This window comes from Numida meleagris, chromosome 5 (assembly GCF_002078875.1).
Source record: "Numida meleagris isolate 19003 breed g44 Domestic line chromosome 5, NumMel1.0, whole genome shotgun sequence".
Lineage (NCBI taxonomy): Eukaryota > Metazoa > Chordata > Aves > Galliformes > Numididae > Numida > Numida meleagris.
The window spans coordinates 23180380-23200405 of NC_034413.1; positions in this window are offsets into that span (position 1 = coordinate 23180380).

The window sequence follows — 20026 nt, forward strand, 5'->3', positions numbered from 1 at the left end:
ATAAACACATCTCTGAATCTGTAAAAACTCTCACAATGACAGAAAGTATCTATCTGCATAGTCAGGTCAGTGAAAAAGTTAAGTGTAGGCTCTGTGACTTGAGCAAGGAGGCCATAGGACAATCCAAGCATCACTACCGGCTGTGCTTAATGTGACCATAGACTACTGCTCTGCAAATGCACAGGTCTAAGATCAGATAGAAATTCAAGAAAAAAAAAACTGAGATTTAAGGTACTTCTCCTACAGTGTTTTGCTAAGTATAGCATTTCTAATTGACTAAAGGTCTCAAAAAGGAATTCAGTTGAATACTGCAGATTGTATATAAGAAATAATGTTTTCTCACCATGTTCTGGTGAGGGAATAGTTCATACAAGGACTGATTACCCACATGGATTTAGAAGTGGTGATTGGTTTGGTCAGCTGCCTCTTGGTCTGGGGCAAAATACAGCTTGGTGAGGCTCACGTTGAGGGAATAACAGGTAGTTTTTTTGTTTTCTTTTCTTTTTCCACAGTCTTTCCCTGTACTAAAAATCTGGTGGCAGACAATAATTTTAGTCTCTGACTTCAAATCCTGAAGAGATTTATTTTTACTACATATCTAGAGGAGGAGAGTCTTCAGGCTGAGTGGGAGCTGAGGTCTGAAAAGCCAGACATCTGTGATTTGCCTCAGGTTTGAGAGTCTGACTGCTCCCTGGGAACCTGATACTGGCTCACCAGACTGTCAAAATCTGGTCTGCTTCCACCTGAGGGTCTGCAGCGTGCCTTGTTGTTTCAAGGGACAAGTGCAATATCAGCGATCCATCAAGGCCTTCCCTGAGTTTAGTACTGTTAACAGATGCATATATTCTTTTAAAAAAGACTTCATTCCTTCTAAAGAGGAAAACAGAGTCGGTTGTGCTGTATCCTGTATGCAGTGCCTGCAGTTTCCCAGTTCCATAATCCAAGTATCCCTCTCTGTGCTGTAGTTATGTGTTGCCCTCTGCTCTTCACCCTCCATTATAAAAAAAAAAAAAAAAAAACCCACAAGTTTAATTTTTGCTCTCCTCCCTTGCCCAAGGAAACAGGGATGCAAGGCTGGATGAGGCTGTTATTCTCTTCTGGGAGCCTACAATTCCGGATACTTAGGTTGAAGTTAACTTCTTCAAAATCTAGAAGAGGTCAAATCTTTTATCTCCTCACAACTCTACTGTCCGGTAATAGTGAATAATGGAAAATCAGCTACATCCTCTGTGTGCCAGAACTGAGCTGCTCCTCCTGAATAGTCCAGACTAACCCCAGGTGCAAATAAAATACTTGCCTCCAGACTGTTCTGTGTATCTGAACTGCCAAATCTTCTGATGGTGTCCTGGACACTCTGAGCAGAGAAAAATTTAATTCCTTCTCTCTCCCCCTGTTGTGGTTTAACCTGGCAGACAGCTAAATGCCACGCAGATGTTTGCTCCCTCACCCCGGGTGGATGACAGAGAAAACTGGAGACAAACTAGAACTCATGTGTTGAGACAAACTATTTACTAAGAGAAAAAAAGAAAATGGAAATAAAAATGTGATAACTATGTATGCTGGCTGCTCCTAAAGTAATGCTTTCTATCTTATTAGTTTGGCCCACAACATCAGACGTGGATGTTGGTGGTATGGCAGCACAGGTTGAACCTTCCCCCAATATTCCATTACATTTTGTTGCTGTGTGACAGATGGCAGGAGATGAGCAGTCTGACATGGAATCATGTATGAGGCAAAAATGTGTCATTGAATTCCTCCATGCAGGAAAAATAGCACCTGCTGACATTCAACGCTTGCTGAATTAAATTCATCATTTTTAAAAATGTATCCATCTCTAGCACTGTCTGTGAGGATTGTCCTTAGAATACAAAATAAGAGAAAGCAAACAAAAAATATAAATTACTCCAATTATTTCTGTTTCCTCTTCTTCCTTCTGTGCACTTAGGACAGTTAGCCTTGCTCCCAAAGCCTATCTTCCTTCCCACTCTGCTGCCTCTAAATTTCATCTTCATGCTAGCTTTGTCTCAAAAAAATAAAAATAAAAATAAATCCTTCTACCTGGAAACCTGATTTTAATTTAAAATTAAGTTCCCATTTATTTATGTCAACAAAAAATGTCCTCCTCTTGTGAATATTAGTTCTTAAGTGCTTGTAGTTTGTTCTAGCTGTTACAGATTTATCAGGTTTTAGGTGTATTGTGCTTCTGCCTCCAAAGTGATTCATCTTAATGTAAAAAGTCTGGTATTTCTCAGGCTTTAGATTTCAATAATACAAGAGTGGAAATCATTCCCAAGCTGCAAAGAGAAAGACCTTGTGAACCAAATATTTAACAGCTAGAGGAGTTTTCTCTGACCATTAGAAATGGATGTGGTTTTTTTCTGGCAAATGTGTTAAAAATGAGTTAAACACAAATTTGAGTTAGGCTCTGTAATGAGCAGTCCTAATTATCCACTTGGATGGGCTTTTCATTTCTCTCCTGGTTCTAAATGCACACTTGGGTCCCTTAATTCTTCTGCTCTGCTCTTTTTTTTCCCTACAGTTTCTCTGAGCAGATAAAGGCTCATTGCGTGAAATGTCTGTAAAGAACAGGTGAAGCTTTGCTTATTTGTTGGGGAAGGGCACAGCAAAGTGATTAAGTGTCCTGTGAAAACCAAAAAGCCATGGAACTCTCATTGTCAGTTTGTGTGCTGGTACAAGGCTTTATGAGACAAGCTTCGTAAAAATGCTCTTTCTTTATAAGAGAATCAAGGGTAGAAGTGAAGTAGTATGTAGACTGGAAAAAATTGCAGGGATGGGATGTTGTGATTTAACCCGGCAGCACTGCAGCGCCACACAGCTGTTCGCTCGCTCTGCCCAGGTGGGATGAGGGAGAGAACTGGAAGCAAAACAGAATTCATGGGTTGACATAAAAACTAAGAAAGACAGAAAAAGAAAATGGAAACAAAATTGTCATGATAACAATACATGTAAGTCCACATTGCAATTACCGCACACTGACTGACACCCAGCTAGTGATACAAGTGATCACTGACTGAGGCTCTGCTAGCAACAGGAGGTCTCACCACCCACCAACCAACATCTAGCTAATCCCCAAGCAGTCCCCAGCCACCTCCCCACAGCTTTATGGCCCTCTCATAGTGTCATTTGGTATGGAATAACCCCTGGCCTAACTCCGGCCACCTGTCCTGGCTCTACCTCACACCCTGCTGCCATTCCACCGTGGCGGTGGCTCTTCTGCTGAGCCTGGCCCAGCCCCGGCTGTGCTCCCATCGCTCAGCAACAACCAAAACATCAGTCTGCTACGAACACAGTCTGAGCTGAAACCAGGACAAATGGTAACTGTGGGGAAAATTCCAGTATGTGAGGAAAATCTACAGTAAAGATCTTGTTTCCCAGACGTTAGCTTTGCAGCTGGTTAATCCCTGATCAAACACCTGTGACTTAGAGTTCTCCAGGCACATTCGAAAGCATCTGTGGGAGAGACAGCAGAGACCTCCCACAGCACAAGAGAGTAGATCTAATATAAAACTAAATTGAGCTGCTTTATGCATTGGGGTGGTATAGATGCCGTGCCCAAAGCATGGAGGAAGAGTGAGAGCTCATACTGCTTTTTAGCTACCCCACTCTGGGCTTTCTGCCTAAGGAGATCAAAAACAAAATAATTGCTAAAATTTTCAGAGGAAACAATACTGTCTTCTGCTGGGGCATAAAAAAGGACCTTCTTGTTTACCCAACAAACTCTTGCAGCCCATGCCCACATATCTCCATGTGCTCAGCACATGACCTGCTCACTGGCAAGAGGCAGACATACATGCCCACCAGAATGGCTGCTAATATCTTTATTGGTGAGAGGATTCAGCTTAGGAACACCAGTCAAGCTTGCTGAATAAACCTGAATGGTTTTCTTTCACAGCTTAATTTAATTGAAGAATTACAAGAGAGGAAGGAAATAAGCATTCTTTCTCTCTCTATGTATATATATATGTACGTTGAAGATGCATTACATCCCTAACCTCTTTCTGCTAATGGATTTGAATTCTTAATGAGAACAACATCACTCAAGTGAAGATGGATCAGGAGTGGTGCACATGCAGCCCAGCATTAAAGGGCTGGGTGCCCACACAGCACCTTCTTATTGGCTCAGTGGAAAGGGCAATGACAACTGTGAGAGCAAAGCAAGGGCAAATGCTGTGAGTCACTGCCAAATGCTACCAGAGACCTGTTGTCATGGTGAGAAGCAGCATGTTGTAGATGACCTTTGAGTAAAATGGACAATAACCATGTACACAAATGTATTTGGAATTTGGATGAGGGAAGTTGAGATCCAGATCTGAAATGATCTGTTGGCTCCTAAAGTGGTCTGCATCCAAACCCAGCAAACCAGCAATACCCTGAAGACAGAAATTTGAAATACAGGCCAGAATCTTTTGATGTTATTTCATATTTCCATTCCTGTTATAGTAAGGAGTGGCAGAATTAACACAGCAAGTCATTTGTTAGCTGCTCATACAGCTGTAGAGGATCAGCCCCTGGTTAAATAGTAGGTGCCAAGCTGAGGCTGAAACTGAAAGGGATAGGCTTAAAATAGGAGTGACAATTTTAAAAGGGACGTTTCTATGCATACAGAGTGAAGAAAGTGCTGAGGGTGTGCTAGAATAAGTCTGACCTTGTGGGGTGTACAAGTTCTTTAAGGAGTCTTCAACTGTTAAGTTGACATGAATAAATGCTGCAACCAAAACCACTTCTTGGGATTCTGTGTCCTTCCTCTGGCCGCATATGACTTTGCTGTTTTGCTCCATATAGATGATGGTGGCTCAGCTCCCAGGAGGATGGGCTGGTACTAGTCCTATGTAGTTATCATTTTATCATTGAACACAGCTGCTCTGAATTTTAATAGGTAAGTCTTCTGCATCTGCAAGTAACATATGGGTAGCACAGAGCTGCTGCTTCAAGAGTCTCTTCCTGCTCACATCTCTATCAGGCAGCAGTAGAATGGAAACCTGCCACTTAAGCAAAGGCATTTACAGCAGAGAAGAGTCTGTGTAAACATGCTGTAGTTAATGTCAGGTATACTAATGCGCACTAAGCATAATCTTCCTGACTTTGAATTTGTGTACAGTAATATCCTCTTGTGCTCTGTTAATAGATGAAGTGCTTTCAGGGTGGTGGTGTTGCTAACACATACATTGATCTCTACTTAGTAGTAAAGGTCGTCATTCAAGCAGGGAAGTTCATCTAAGCCTCCAGCTTCCCCAGCATGGAGGCATCATAACTACAGGGTGTGTTTTAGCTGCAGCATTTTCAAAATCTCTTAGGCAGCAGGAAACAATACACCTGAAAAATGTTGATCTTACTGCTCAGGCCCACCCATGGGACTGCTGCCCCCATTCATGTACACCCTACCCTCTCTAGGGCCTGTTTAGTGTATTTACCTTTTCAGTCACATCTCTCTTCTATTGCATAATTAACAGTGGTCTTTTGTTGAGGTTGTTTTGTTGTTTGTTTTTTTGTCTCCAAAGAAAAGATCACAAAGTCCTATGTTGCTGAAAGCAGTACGTCAGATATTTGAAAACAACTACTCATTGCCTTGAGCAGTGTGTGCACAGCTCTGGCTCCAGGCATCGCTCATGTGAGGTGGAGGGAAAGATGATGATTGCTGTTTGGGGGAAGGACTGGGGGTTATTTCTCTAAACTTTGACCAGTTCCAGTAAATTTTCCTTACACCATTTATTACAAATTGCAAATGGGAGACTTGTCTAGGTAAGCAAAATCAACATGGATGTACTCAGTGTAGGTAGAATAAGATAACACTCAGTTGACACACTGTGTTGCACTGGCATAATGACATATGTTTATAGCTTGTGTATATCTCTCTCAGCTGTATGTGCTCTGAGGCATAAAGAGGATAAGTGACTTTTACAAGGCCATTCAGCAGATAAGTCTTGGAGCAAAAAATGCAGAAGCACTAAAAGCTAATAATCAGTAAGGAAGTAATGATTATGCTGGGAATGCTCTATTTTCTGGTTTTGTTCTAATTTAGAATGAGAAACCATGTCTTTCAAAGACATGGTAATGTCTTCTTTTTCCACCTACCCTCCCAGGTTAGTTTATACTGTGGAACAATTCATTTTTATAATGTCAGACTTACTTTATTTGATAGTCATGTTTAAATTACATGAATAGAGACAAAACATATCTGGATTGTTGGAAAAATGAGTTGGTGTTCTTAAATTACCACCTCCCCAACCTTGACTAAATGCTTACTGTCCATGGGAGAAAAGATTTCCATTTCACTTAAAGGACAGTTCCACTTGGTAGCTTTTCCTGTTTCGTAATATTTCAACCAGAACAACTAACTAGATAAACTTCAAAATGGATTTTTAAAGCCCAATTAAATAGGATGCTACTTAATGGCAAGCTTTATGCTGGAAACTAACTTTCCACAAAGTTTTAAGTGTATCATGCCTGCTTGTCAGTGTGCTGCTGCACTTCAGTATGCTGCAAAGTGGGGTAGATGCAGAAAGTCTTTTCATAATGTAGCAATATTAAACACACTGTTAGCCAGCTATGAATATGACCTGTTTTGAACTCAAAGTAAGTAACATGAGTTTTTAATTGATGTTCTTCGGATATATATATTACTAACCTGGATTATTTGATAGTGTCTATTTCTGCATACTTTATGGGTTTGGTGAATAATAACTGAGCAGTAGTGAGCAGTCAGATTTGTACATAGTAGGAATTCTGAAAGGGAAATAAATGTCTAGAATACTGGAAAAAAAATCCATGCTGCTGTCAACTGCTGAACCAATAACTGCATCTATAAGAGCGATGAAAGAAAAGGTAAACAACAGCAAAAAATTCTTGCTCTTCTAGAACTGTTAGAAACTAGAATATAACTGTATTGAGCAAAATGATGAAAACTAACTGTGGCCTTCTGGACTTGTGCAGAAACTGTAACAGCTGTAATGAGTACAAAATGAAATTTGAAGACAGGAAAGAATGATAAAATACGTTACAGTTACAGTACTACTGACATCTGCAATAATGGGAGAGCTGATCACAGAAAGGGTTCTTTAGAGAGCAGCGAGTGCACACAGCTGATATCTGTTCAGCAATAGAAATGAGTATTATTTTTTTTTCCCCCTAGATATTATGTCATGTGCCACATGGCATCTGTAGAGACTGCAGCATGTGCATTTTGTGAAGAGGGAGCTGGAGTTGGTAATGAGGAGTTCCTTCCAAAGGGAAGGGGCAGCAGGCAGCTGATGAGAGGAGGGTCAACTTCCATATATTCCTTTCCTCCCATAGGGAAAAATGTACTACGCCTCTTCAGTAGATGTAGAAATCTGCAGCCACTCCACCCTGTACTGCCTACTCTACCAGTACTAATGAGCTCCAGAAGGCATTTTGCTGTCTGAGGAGATATGCCTTTACTGCTGTTCCTGGGCGTACATTTTTATATTCCCTTCATGAAACAATCAAATGCAACCCTGGCCTGTATGTCTTCTCTTGAAAAATTTCTAGGACCAGTGAATCCACGTAAACAGTGATTTATTTAATACAAATCTGTCTAGTCTGAGTTTTTTTCCTCTGTGCATTTGGAAAGGTCTGTTTTTTGTGTTTCCCACCACCAGTTAAATGCTGCTTCATCTCCTGCCTGTAAGCTGAGTGAGGATCTTTACTGGAATAAGCCACGTCCTTAAACAGGATGAAACTAGACTCATAGCTGGCATAAATCAGCATTGTGCTCTCTGCTTCAGTGCAGCTACACTGATTTGCTGTTGCTGAGTTTCTGCCCTAATGTCTCTTCAGGACACAAACAGCACTGAGCTCATCAGTTAGGAGCAGCCAGTTTTCAAGAATACAAAAAGCTACTGTAGTTTATACACAAGATTGTCAGGATGGAAAAGAGAGACTTTACAATCACTTCCGCCCTCTCACCCCCTTACTTCTTCCCTCCTTTCTTTCATGGAGAGACAGAGCTCTGTTTTAGTACTTAGAATTCAGGTTAATACAGTACTTTGTGAAAAGCCATATTTATGTCCATGTTATTTGCAGGCACTATTGCTAGATAATGTGATGACAGAGGACAGCAGCAGTCACCAGTCCTGCCCATTACTCTTTCCATTTGAAATAATGATAGCTGGTTAGTATGAAGCTGCCCGCAACCAGAAAAGGGTGGAGAGCCTCAGCTTTCCTTGGATGGCAAATGGCAGAAGCAGAGCTTCATTTACCCTCTCCTACAGTCTTGAAATATCAGATTCTGCCTGTGGGATCTGTGTGTTTACAACCTGTGGAATGCATAGGATGATAAGACATGGGAACTGTCTCCCTGCTACCTGCATTGACATTTTAGACTTGAGCAATGAGCCCAGACAGAGCTGACCTTTGAAACGGAGAGGAGAGGTCTCTGTGCACACAGTGGGTGCATCTCCAGTGTGGTTTTGTTTGTTGTCAACTACAGACAGCAACCAGTTTCCCAAAACAGTCTTGTGCTCTTCAGTCCATGCTTTCCATCTCAGCTAGCCTGATGCTACATAGTTCCCCCTTCCTGCTCTCTCTGGGGTCATGCTCATGCTGATGCTTTCTCCCCATTCTTGCTGTCTTGTCTCCCTCAAATATCCATATGGATACCAGCAGGACAGTAAAAATTCCATGTCTGAAGTTGGTGGGTTACCCAAGCTTTCCAAACAGGCCTTGATACAGCATCTACTGTGTTGTGTGAGGCACTCCTCTATTTCTATTTCTAACTCTCTTTTTTGTTTACTTTTTTTTTTTTTCTTTTTCCTCCACTCTTGCTTAGAAAGTGACAGAGTTCACTTGCTGGCTTTAACTAGCTGTACAGGTGAAAGTCTTGTGAGGTCAGCTGTCTCTGCTGGAAGCCTTGCTCTAGAACACCACTCCGTGTTGGTCAAGGCCACCTCTGGCCATCCCCCCACTAGTACAATGGCAGGCTGTCAAGGATTTGGGGCTCTCATCAGGATGTGATGTGGCACCTGATCCACCGATGAGTGCTGACAAAGTGTGGCCAGCCTAATGACAACTGCCTTGCTCTTCTTGCCCCTGGGGTGACCACCACAGCAGCGCCACTAGGCTGAAATGGTGGTGGGAGGAAATCTGGCCAAAAGCTGACTAAGGCTTTGTTTATTCATTTGGCAGCTCAAGTCTTCTGGTGGCTCCATGCTCTGAGCAGGTTCACCATGGGGTTAGAGAAATGCAAGGCCTGGCTAAAGGGGAAGTGACAGGAGTGTGTGCCAAGGATGGGGAGCAGAGTGAGGCTCATCATTAGCTTGGTTTAATTGCACGCTGGCACCCTGCGCTCCAGGCTGTGGCAGTGGCTGCGATGGGCCTTGCAGACAAGGCCAGGCCCATCAGCCATCATGAGCACCACAGGCCTGGTCTCTGAGGGTGTCCACCCAGCTTCCCTGTCTAGCCCCAGGTCTCATGGCTGCATTTCAACAGTCCTTAGTACTAATGAGGAATCTTTTACATCAATGGGAAAGCATTTCTCCGCAACATGTGGGGTTTCATGGAGCCCCACCCAGCAGGGAATTCCTGTTTCCTCAGGTGTGGGAAGGCTGCAGGCTGGCCAGTCCCAGTGCACTGCAGCACCCGTCGCAGCCTGTGTGCTCACACCCGGAGATGCTGGCTTCTGACGCACTGCGTGTGGTGCCTTTGAAGTCCATTGCTTTGTAATTTCTGGCAAATGGAGGAAAAATGACTGCACAAAGCAAGCTAAGGGAGGAATAGATCTTTGCTTTCCACTAAGCCATTTCTCCCTCATCATCTGCCAAGAGCAAACTTTAATTTATAATAGAAAAATAAATCTAGCTAGAGTTTACATACAGAGAATTGCTTTTAAAATGAATTTTAGCTGAAGGAAAACACTGCCTCATTGTAGTCCTGTTTCTCAAGTTGGAGAATTTAGATCCCTAGAGTAGAGGTAAAAGATAAAAGACAGGCCAAGCACAGAAAGGACTTCTTTCGCTGCTGAAGGCCCCCATGTGTCCCATCTCCCAACAGTGAGGATGAATACATAACTAATTGTAGCAGACTGTTCTAACTAATGCTCTCAGTGTGGATTAGGAATGCGAGTGTTTGAATTAAGCATTTTTATGATGTTTCACTTCTTTGTAGGATCCTCTTTGAATTGGGAAAGCTCAGGCAGGTTGATGAAGCCAGAACAAATCAAAGATTAATCTTTCCCTCTCCTTATGCTGAGCCAGATCTAGAACTGGTACTGTGCAGCAGCGCTGTCACCAGGCAGCTCACAGTGTGTGCAATGAGCACCCCTTCCCTTCAGGTGGGCCCGCTGGGGGAAGCCTTCAGCACCTCCTGATGGGAGCAGGGCTGCAGGAGTCAGTGCCTGCAAGCTGCCTGCTGCTGTGAATTTGGAATATTCCACGTGAGAGAGAACCAAAAAGACCTTTCCGTTTGCAGTCTGGCAGAACTTAGGCACCCGGTATCACTGCTCATTTTTGCATTTTCCCCCTTCCTTCCCACATATGCAGAGTAAATTTGTTCAGGAAAGTGATTTATCCAAAAAACTCATTTCTCCTGTTCACTTTCTGCCAGATTGCACTGTAAAGGAAACTAAGAAAATCAGCTGCACGCTTGTTCTGGTGTGAGGGAGAGACAGCACACGGGAAGGAATGGACATCTAGGGGAAGCAAACATATACACTAGCCAGCTATCAAAACACTACTGATTGAATAAAGCCCTATGTAAAAATGTAGCAGGGTGGAAAATTGACCAAAGATAGTCTAAGTTGAAGCTTTGTCAGTTCACCTTTAGGCTGTTGGCATGGCTAGTATGGACTGAGGTATTTAGAAAATGATCCTTATCATCTTCTCTAATGATGACAGCATCAAGCCCCCAGCTCTCCTGCTGCCCTCAGAAGAAAAGGTGCTCAGTTTGCTCACTGGTGATCAGCGAGTTGGCATGACTGCCCCAAAAGGGGGACTTGCTGGTAGCAGTTGCTTACTATTACTTGCTTAGCAGGTTCCAGCCAAGCAACTGTCCCCATCGGAGCATGAGATGTGACTTGGTCTCCTGTGAACAGATGTGTTCCTCTGGAAATCATCTCAAATTTTGGCTAGCAAGGAGGATGGTCAAAACAATGTGGGGTTACAATCCCATCTGTGGTACAGTTGTGGCATAAATTTTCGGTCTGTAAAAGGAAGGGTCTGTGCTGAGGGTTATCTAGTAAGCAATGTTAAGCTAAAGATAGTAAGTGATTTTTAAACCATTTTTGGTCTCATAGATGATGTGTGACTTAGTGGTTTATTTTTCTGTTAAAGATTTAACTGTATGTTATGATGATATGTTTCTCTTGCCCATTTATTTTTTTAAAGCTGACTTTCTTGGCTTGTATCTTTTACTGATATTAAAGAAGCTAATCATCCCTTACTGCTCAGTATAATATCTTCCTTACTTCAGCCAGATGAGCAGCCTTTATTGTTTTACATCTAATTACCTGCTAAGGAGCTGCCTTGCTCTGAATAAAATGCTGAAGTGAATGATGGGCAGATATTTATTTTTTTCTGTAAGGCAGAAGATGTAGAGAAAACAAATATAGTCGTTCAAGTCTCTTAATCAGCAGAAATTTCAGAGTAAAAACAAAACTAGGAATCATGATTATATCAGTTTCACTGTGATAGTTAAAATAAATATATGTACCAAAATTTGACCCCACATTGATTGAAGACAATGACTGTGCTGCTTTCAAAGTAGAATTTCTTTTCTTTTCTGCCTACATCATGGGAGATTATTTTACATTGACAGAATGTAAAAAAAGAGTTAATGTGACTAACTCTTGCAGACAGTGATGTATCTGTTTTCTTTGTATGGCTTTGTTCGTATTTTCATTGCTGCACTGATGACCTGGTCTTAAAGCTTAACTCTAGTTTTGATGAGCAGATTCAAATACTCTTATTCAGGAATGCACTGTAGACCAAACCTCATTGTGTATAAGCATACTGCACAGTAATTCTCTGCAATTTTTAGTTATTGAGCAGAGTTTTCTGGTATTTTGTAGACATTTCCAGCCCAGCCATTCTAAGATGAAATAAAACTATTGCAGAAAACAAGATCTGTCACAAGAATCCTAGGCTCAGTTTTTCAAACATGAGAAGACACAGATACAGAACTTAATTTGGTCATGGATTTTTTTTGTTCATTTGTTAGCGGTGTTGAAGATAACTCAGTTTTGAGAATTCTTGAAATTAGTGTCATCTGTAAGTTTCTTCACTTTTTCTTTGTTTCTTCTATATTAATTTGTGCAACGAACTGCCAGATTTCAGATACTTTTTTGTCATTTTGAGCTTGCTTAGAGTTCTGCTTTTGATTGCATGGCTTTTCACAGAGAGTAATAATTTTCTATGTCCATCTTATAAATAGTGGGACATTGTCAACACTGTAAATTCTTACATTCCCCACTCCCTGTCCTACTGTATTTAAAACAGCTACTCTCATTTTCAGAGCTATGCAGGGTGAGGCTAAAGGAAGACTGCCACTTTTATCAACTACAACTAAGGGCTGTAGAAAAAAAAAAAAAAAAACAGAGTTGGGCTTCAAGCTTCTCTTGTAGATTCAAAATCTTGGCCCTGAATCCTCAAACAATTTCAGTAAGGTACTCATATCAGGAATGCCATTTCTGAGTCAAGATCCGATAGGAATGATTACAAATGGTCTGAATAAGTCCATTTTGACTACAGGCATGTTCTGAGTCAGGTTTCCACTTTTGAAAGATACAGTAACATTTACAAATTAGAAAATATTAAAATGGCAAGATTTTTTCAAGTATGTCATACAGACTGCTAGGAGCATGCAGAATATGAGACTAATTTTATTTTTTTTCTGCTTGAGCATATGATCTTAGCTATAGTCTCTATAGTACCTATATCACTGAGAACTCAAAAGCAAGCATTGTAGTTGATTATATTCATTTTTAGATGAAAATTTGTTTGAAATCTCATATCTGCAAATGAAACGTGAGCTCTAGATTTCAGGTCTCTGGCTGCAGGGAGTGCCTGAGCCTGTTGTTGCCACCGGAGGGACTTCAGGGGTTTGGGGCAGTTAGTTGATGGAGCAGGAGTACAGGTGGTATTTTCCTCTATCCTTTCAACAGCAAGGAATACTGAGAGAACTAGGAAAACCCATCTGATAAATACATGGCGAAGAGTCTGGGTACTATCACAGGAATTTTGGCTTTTTTGACCATGGGGTGATTTACTCGGTGACTGGCCTGATGGCTGCAGATGGGTCTCATCTATCTCAAAGGGGGAAACAGATCCTATGTCAGGAGCTGGCAGGGCTCATTGAGAGAGCTTTAAATTAGGCATGGAGGGGAAAGGGATAAAACAAGGCTCACTAGAGATGAGCCTGGGAGAACAACGCAGGGACTAGGGCTTAGGCAAAGGTACTTAATGCCTTCTTGAGGTACTTAATGCCTTCTTTGCCTCAGTCTTTAATAGTAAGACTAGTTGCGCCCTGGACACACAGCCCCTTGAGCTGGCAGATGGGGATGGGGAACAGAATAGGCCATGCACTACTCACGATGAGATGGCCAGGCCCAGAGAGTTGTGGTCAGTGGAGTTAAATCCAGTTGGTGGCCAGTCACGAATGGTGTCCTCCAGGGCTCGGTGCTGGGGCCTCATCTATTCAACATGCTTATCAATGATCTTGATGAGGGGATTGAATGCACCCTCTGTAAGTTTGCAGACGACACCAAGTTGGGAGGGCGTGTTGATCTGCCAGAGGGTAGAAAGGCACTACAGAGGGACCTGGATAGACTGCATCGATGGGCCAAGGTAAACCGTATGCGTTTCAGTAGGGCCAAGTGTCAGGTCCTGCACTTTGGTCACAACAACCCCAGGCAACCCTATGGGCTTGGGGAGGAGTGGCTGGAAAGCTGCCTGATGGAAAGGGACCTTGGTGTGCTGATGGACAGTCGGCTGAATATGAGCCAGCAGTGTGACCAGGTGGCCAAGAAGGCCAGTGGCATCCTGGCTTGTATCAGGAATGGTGTGGTGAGCAGGACTAGGGAAGTAATCCTGCCCCTGTACTCGACATTGGTGGGGCCCCACCTTGAGTACTATGTTCAGTTTTGGGTGCCTCAGTAGAGAAAGGACATAGAGGTGCTGGAGCAGGTCCAAAGAAGGGCAACAAGGCTGGTGAAGGGCTTGGAGAATATGCCCTATGAGGAGAGACTAAAGGGACTGGGGCTGTTTAGTCTGGGGAAGAGGAGGCTGAGGGGAGACCTCATTGCTCTCTTCAAATACCTGAAAGGTGATGGCAGTGAGAGTGGGGTTGGTCTCTTCTCACTGGTGACAGGACAAGGGGAAATGGCCTCAAGTTGCGCCAGGGGAGGTTAAGGTTGGATATCAGGAAAAACTTCTTTAGAGAAAGGGTTGTTAAGCACTGGAACGGGCTCCCCAGGGAGGTGGTTGAGTCACTATCCCTGAATGTGTTTAAAAACCTTTTGGATGTGGTGCTTGGGGACATGATTTAGTGGTGGGTTGTTAGAGCAGTATGGTTAGGTTGCGGTTGGATTTGATGACCTTGAAGATCCTTTCCAACCTAAGCAATTCTATGATTCTGTGATTCTGAGTGGCTCAGCTGAAGTGCATCTATGCCAATGCACACATGCAACATGGGCAACAAACAGGAGGAGCTGGAAGCCATCATGCAGCAGGCAAACAACTTAGTTTAGTTGTTAGTAACTTAGTTGTTATTACTGAAACATGGTGGAATCACTCCCACTACTGGAGTGCTGCAATGGATGGCTATAAGCTCTTCAGAAGCGATAGGCAAGGAAGGTGCAGTGGCATAGCTCTCTATGCTAGAGAATGTTTCGGTGTTGTTGAGCATGGGGCTGGCAATGATAAGGTTGATTCTTTATGGATAAGGATCAAGGGGAAGGCCAACAGAGCTGATATGCTGCTGGGGGTTTGTTACAGACCAGGATGAAGACATGGAAAAGACGTTCTATGAGCAGCTGGTTGAAGTTGCCCTTGTTTTCATGGGGTACTTCAACTTCCCTGATATATGCTGGAAATATAATACAACGCAGAGAAATCGGTCTAGGAGTTTTCTAGAATATGTGGAAGATAACTTCCTGATACAGCTGGTAAAAGAGCCTACAAGGGGATGTGCCCAACTAGACGTGCTGTTCACAAACAGAGAAGGACTGGTGGGAGATATGGAGGTCAGGAGCTGTCTTGGGCAGATTGCCCACAGAATGGTAGAGTTCTCTATTCCTGGTGAAGTTAGGAGGGGAGCCAGCAAAACTGCTACCTTGGACTTTGGAGGGTGGACTTTGAACTGTTCAGGACACTCATACGGAGGATCCTGAAGGGTGAAGGAGTCCAGGAAGGCTGGACGTTCCTCAAGAAGGAAGTATTAAAAGTACAGGAGCAGGCTGTCACCACGTGCCATAAGATGAGCCAGAGGTGGAGAACACCAGCGTGGATGAACTGGGAACTTTTGCTGAGACCCTGGGAGAAAAAAATCTACTTCCAGTGGAGGAAGGGATGGGCAACTTGGGGAGAGTACAAAGAAGTTGCTAGGATATGCAGGGAGAAAATTAGAAAGGCAGAAGCCCAGCTTGAACTCAATATGGCCACTGTATTAAAAGGCAACACTTTTTTTTTTTTTTTTTAACAAATACATAGCAGTAAGAGGACAGCTAAGGAGAATCTCCATCCTTTAGCAGATGCGGCGGGGAAGGTGACCACTGAGGATAAGGAAAAGGCTGAGGTTCTCTATGCCTTCTTTACATCTGTATTTAATAGTCAGATCAGTTATCCTTGGGGTACTCTACCCCCTGACCTGGAAGTCTGGGATGGGAAGCAGAATAAATGTCCCATGATTCAGGTGGAGAAGGTTAGAGACCTTCTGCTCCATCTAGACTATCACAAGTCCATGGGGCCAGATGGGATCCACGCAAGGGTGCTGAGGGAGCCAGCAGAGGTGATTGCCAAGTAGCTTTCCACCTAGATAGTGGAAAGCATTCCTGGTTAACCGGAGAGGTCCCAGAGGATTGGAGGCTTGCCAGCGTGACTCCTATCTACGAGAACAGTTGTAAAGAGGATCTGGGAAACTACAGACCTGTTAGATTGACTTCAGTGCCAGGGAGGGTTATGATGTTGATCATCTGGAGTGAGATCACACAGCGCGTGTGGGACAACCAGTGGATCAGGCCCAGCCAGCATGGGTTCATGAAAAGCAGGTCCTGCTTGACTAGCCTCATATTCTTCTGTGACTGAGTGACCAGCCTGGTGGATGAGGGAAAGGCTGTAGATGTAGTCTATCTAGACTTCAGCAAGAGTGGTCAGGCACTGGAACAGGCTGCCCAGGGAGGTGGTGGAGTCACTGTCCATGGGCATGTTCAAGAAACATGTAGATGTGGTATTAAGGAACATGGTTTAGTGGGTAACATTGGTGGTAGGTGGAAGGTTAGATTAGGTGATCTTCGAAGTCTTTTCCAACCCTAATGATTCTATGATTCTGTAATTACTAGATTCTACAATTACCTAGAACATGCATCTAAAACTGGATAAAAGTACTATAGCTGCAACCTTCTCAAAGCAGAAAATGATACCTTGCATTGTCTGATGTAAGCAACCAAGCATAATGACTAATTATTAGCTCATTTTCTGTTTAGAGCTTCCTCTTGCCCACATGTACCTTTCAGATGAACTCTCTCCCACAAACTGTTCCTCGGCCTATTCAGGTGAGAGGAAACAGATGAAAGAGAGCTAAGACATCTTTTGGCAGACTGTGTACAAGTTGCAAATTGAAGAGTTTTAGTGGCATAGAGGGAATATCATTTTCTTTAACAAATCTTTTTCTTTTTTTTTTTGTTTCCTGGGAAGAACTTTGGTCCTTTCTCAGTGTATTTTTTTCAGGTCTTAATGTTCTGGAATCCAGTGTACCAGATCTAGACCACTTTGTACTTTCATTAGGCACTACTGATTCTAGCAAAGACAAATTATCCCTGGACCTGGCCTGTAGCACTCTCTGTTAACAGTGCTTTGCCTCTGCTATGCAAACAATTTATTAATTCAATTAAAATATGTCGTACTTATGTAGTGTTAATATGCTCACCAAGCAATGTACTGATTTTAAGACTGCTAAGCCCATTTCTGAACTTTTCTCTCTTAGGAGGTGTTAGCTGATAATTTTTAATTTTATGTAATGAAATGAAAATGTCTACTTGGGCAGTGTTAATTGAGCAGCTTGGCTTTACTTGGCCATGAAGGGAAAAACAAAGAAGTTTGATTTCTAGCATTGATAAACAAGTGCAGCAACATATCTAGGATACTGAGAAACAGCCAAGACTAACCCAGCTCATGATAATAATCCTTCCCAAACTCAAAACCTATGAATGCCTAGAAGAGTTCCTCTTACAGATCCAGTCTGATTAGCTAAAGAGCAGAAGACCAGTGATAATGGATTAAAAGTAGTTTGTGGCTTTGCAAAACTAAATTTAATTATTTGACTTTATTTTAAACTTATTTGTGCTTTCGTATGTCCACTTCCCTTCTTGTAGCATGAAGAAATTATTTCCTTTTCCCCTCATTTTGCCCGAATGCCCTACTTAGACTAGAAAGTCTTTGGAACAACTGCTGTCTGGTCTAATGTGCATGTACAGAGCAGAGCACAATGAAGTCCTGATCTCAGCAGGAGCCCCATCTGCTACTGCTGAGATAAATGATCTTTTCAGTACTGGTTGTTTTTTAATCTCTTTAAATTACCATAAATACATTTTTAAAGCCATATGCTTTCATTCTATATCTCACTCCACTGAAGAAATCTGAGATTCTGTGGAAATATAATTATGTAACCATATAATTAAAGACTGCCTTATACCTTCTACATGCAAGGCAGCTGAGCTGAGGTCAAGAGCCAGATTCATCTGCCACTTTGTAGGTTTCAAGTATGTAAACTTAGTTTAGAAGAGTTATTTTAAATATGGCTCTGGGTATATAACTTCATACTCTTTCAATAGAAGATATTTTCTTCAACTACAATTAGTTCAGTTAAACAGAAATTAATTTGCAGTAGAAGAAACTGATTCCAAACTGACTTATTAAATTATAGGACTGGATGTCTAGCATTGGATGCTGATCAAGGAAATTCAAAGAAGGCTTTTTATCTGTGGGAGAGAGAGATAAAGATAATTTATCCCACAGCGAGATATGGCAAGGGGAACACTTCCCACCCCTCTTCGCACCACTACCACCTTTCTCACTGTGTCTGTCTCTGCTGGATCAGTGTTCAGGTGTTTCCAGCTCAGTATGTGGCACTGCTGGTCTTTTGGCAGTGGCATAAGCTTAACATTATGATGTTAGTGTTTTGGCTGAATATCCCAGGTTTCTAGAGTATTGCAAATGCATGAAATGAAGTGGCAAATTTCAAAACATATTAACTGATCCAAATAGAAAGAGAAATATATAGGCTGAGCAAAGACCATGTCTCTAATCAGAGGCATTTTGTCACTGTCAACATTGAGCACTTTGCCTTAAGCAATGGAAGTGTTGCAGACTTTCAGAGAAGACTAAGTTTCTTTAACAAGAGAAATTATTATTCAACTTGGATGTCAGAATTACCAGCATTTCCCAAATCACAGCAGCTTGGGATAAGGGTCATTATCTCTGGACAGGCCTTTTTCTTTCATACTTTGAAGAGCAGGGGTAGCTGTTACCTGAGCATTGAAACTCAACATGAAACCCCCATATGGGTCGTTAGTGCCCAAGGGTGGATGCAGAAGGATTGCAGGAACTAGTTCCCTGCCGCATGTGCTTGCATAAGCCAGAGACTCAGAGTATTTGAGTAATATTGTTTTTTTTCTTTCCCTGAACAAACAAGCCCTCTTCTCCTAGAGCTCCTCTACTTTCACGTGAATAAAGTCAGCTAAGAATTTGTTCCATCATGGTTGTGTTTCAGGAATTGTTTATCACTTGTAGTTCTTCTGTTACTAGGGTTGTTTGGTTTTTTTTTCTTATTGCTTTAGTTTTTTTTTAACTTCAGGAGAAATTAGAGTTTTACATACAGAAAATCTTTCCTCCCTCAAGAAATGCAACAAAGAATCCTTGTAAGCACCAGGTGCAAGAAAACTAAGGTAATTGTCTGTGATTGTGAGATTCTTGCTAGCACAATGATTTGCTCAGTCAGATATGTACACAGCATCCATTTCTGCCAATGGAAGTTACAGATATAAATTGAGGGTACAATAGGGCCATTTATGTTTAGCTTCCTTTACATAAAATGTAGTGAGCTTTCTGGAACTGTTGGGTAGGGAACTGTTTTTTAAACAAAATCAAACATTTACATGTATAAGATGTGGTATCCAGAAATTTTCACAAATTGTTGAAGTCCAATTAGGTTTTTGCAATCTGTTCTTTCTTGGTAGTAAGATAATTTGCTGTTATCAAAAGAAAATACAGTTTATGTATTTCATACGAAAATTAATTTACTTTGAAGGGAAGGGGAAAAAAAGATTTGGAAGCTGATGTTTTTGCTAACATCACCATTTGTTTATGTTTTCATGTTTTTTCATAGTAATAGTCTTTGGCACTTCATTTTGGCCTTCAGTCTCACAATACTTCACAGCTTGCACTTTTAAATACCATCCCCATTTTACAGACAAAGCACAGCTAAATCTCTGCCTGTAATCCAATTTGAAGTGCACATTTGACTTCAGGTTCCAGTAATGGTGGCAAGCCACCTTAAGATAGCCAGTGTAAATTTTGCAAGATGCTTTGCTTTGCACTTGCCAAGGTTCTCCTGCTTTCCAGCAAAGAGCAAATTCTGCTGGCACATGCAAGGTGCTCCCTATGATCACACTGAGGCTTTACGCACAGAGACTGCCTCAGTTGGTGGCTGTTCAACCCTCGTCTGACAGATAATCACCTACACAACCAAGATGCCTGGTGCTGTGAAAAGTGGAGACTGGAGCATCCTTTAGCTGAGCAGGACGTCCTATGCTTTCAGCAATCAGATGGGCTAAATTGGACTG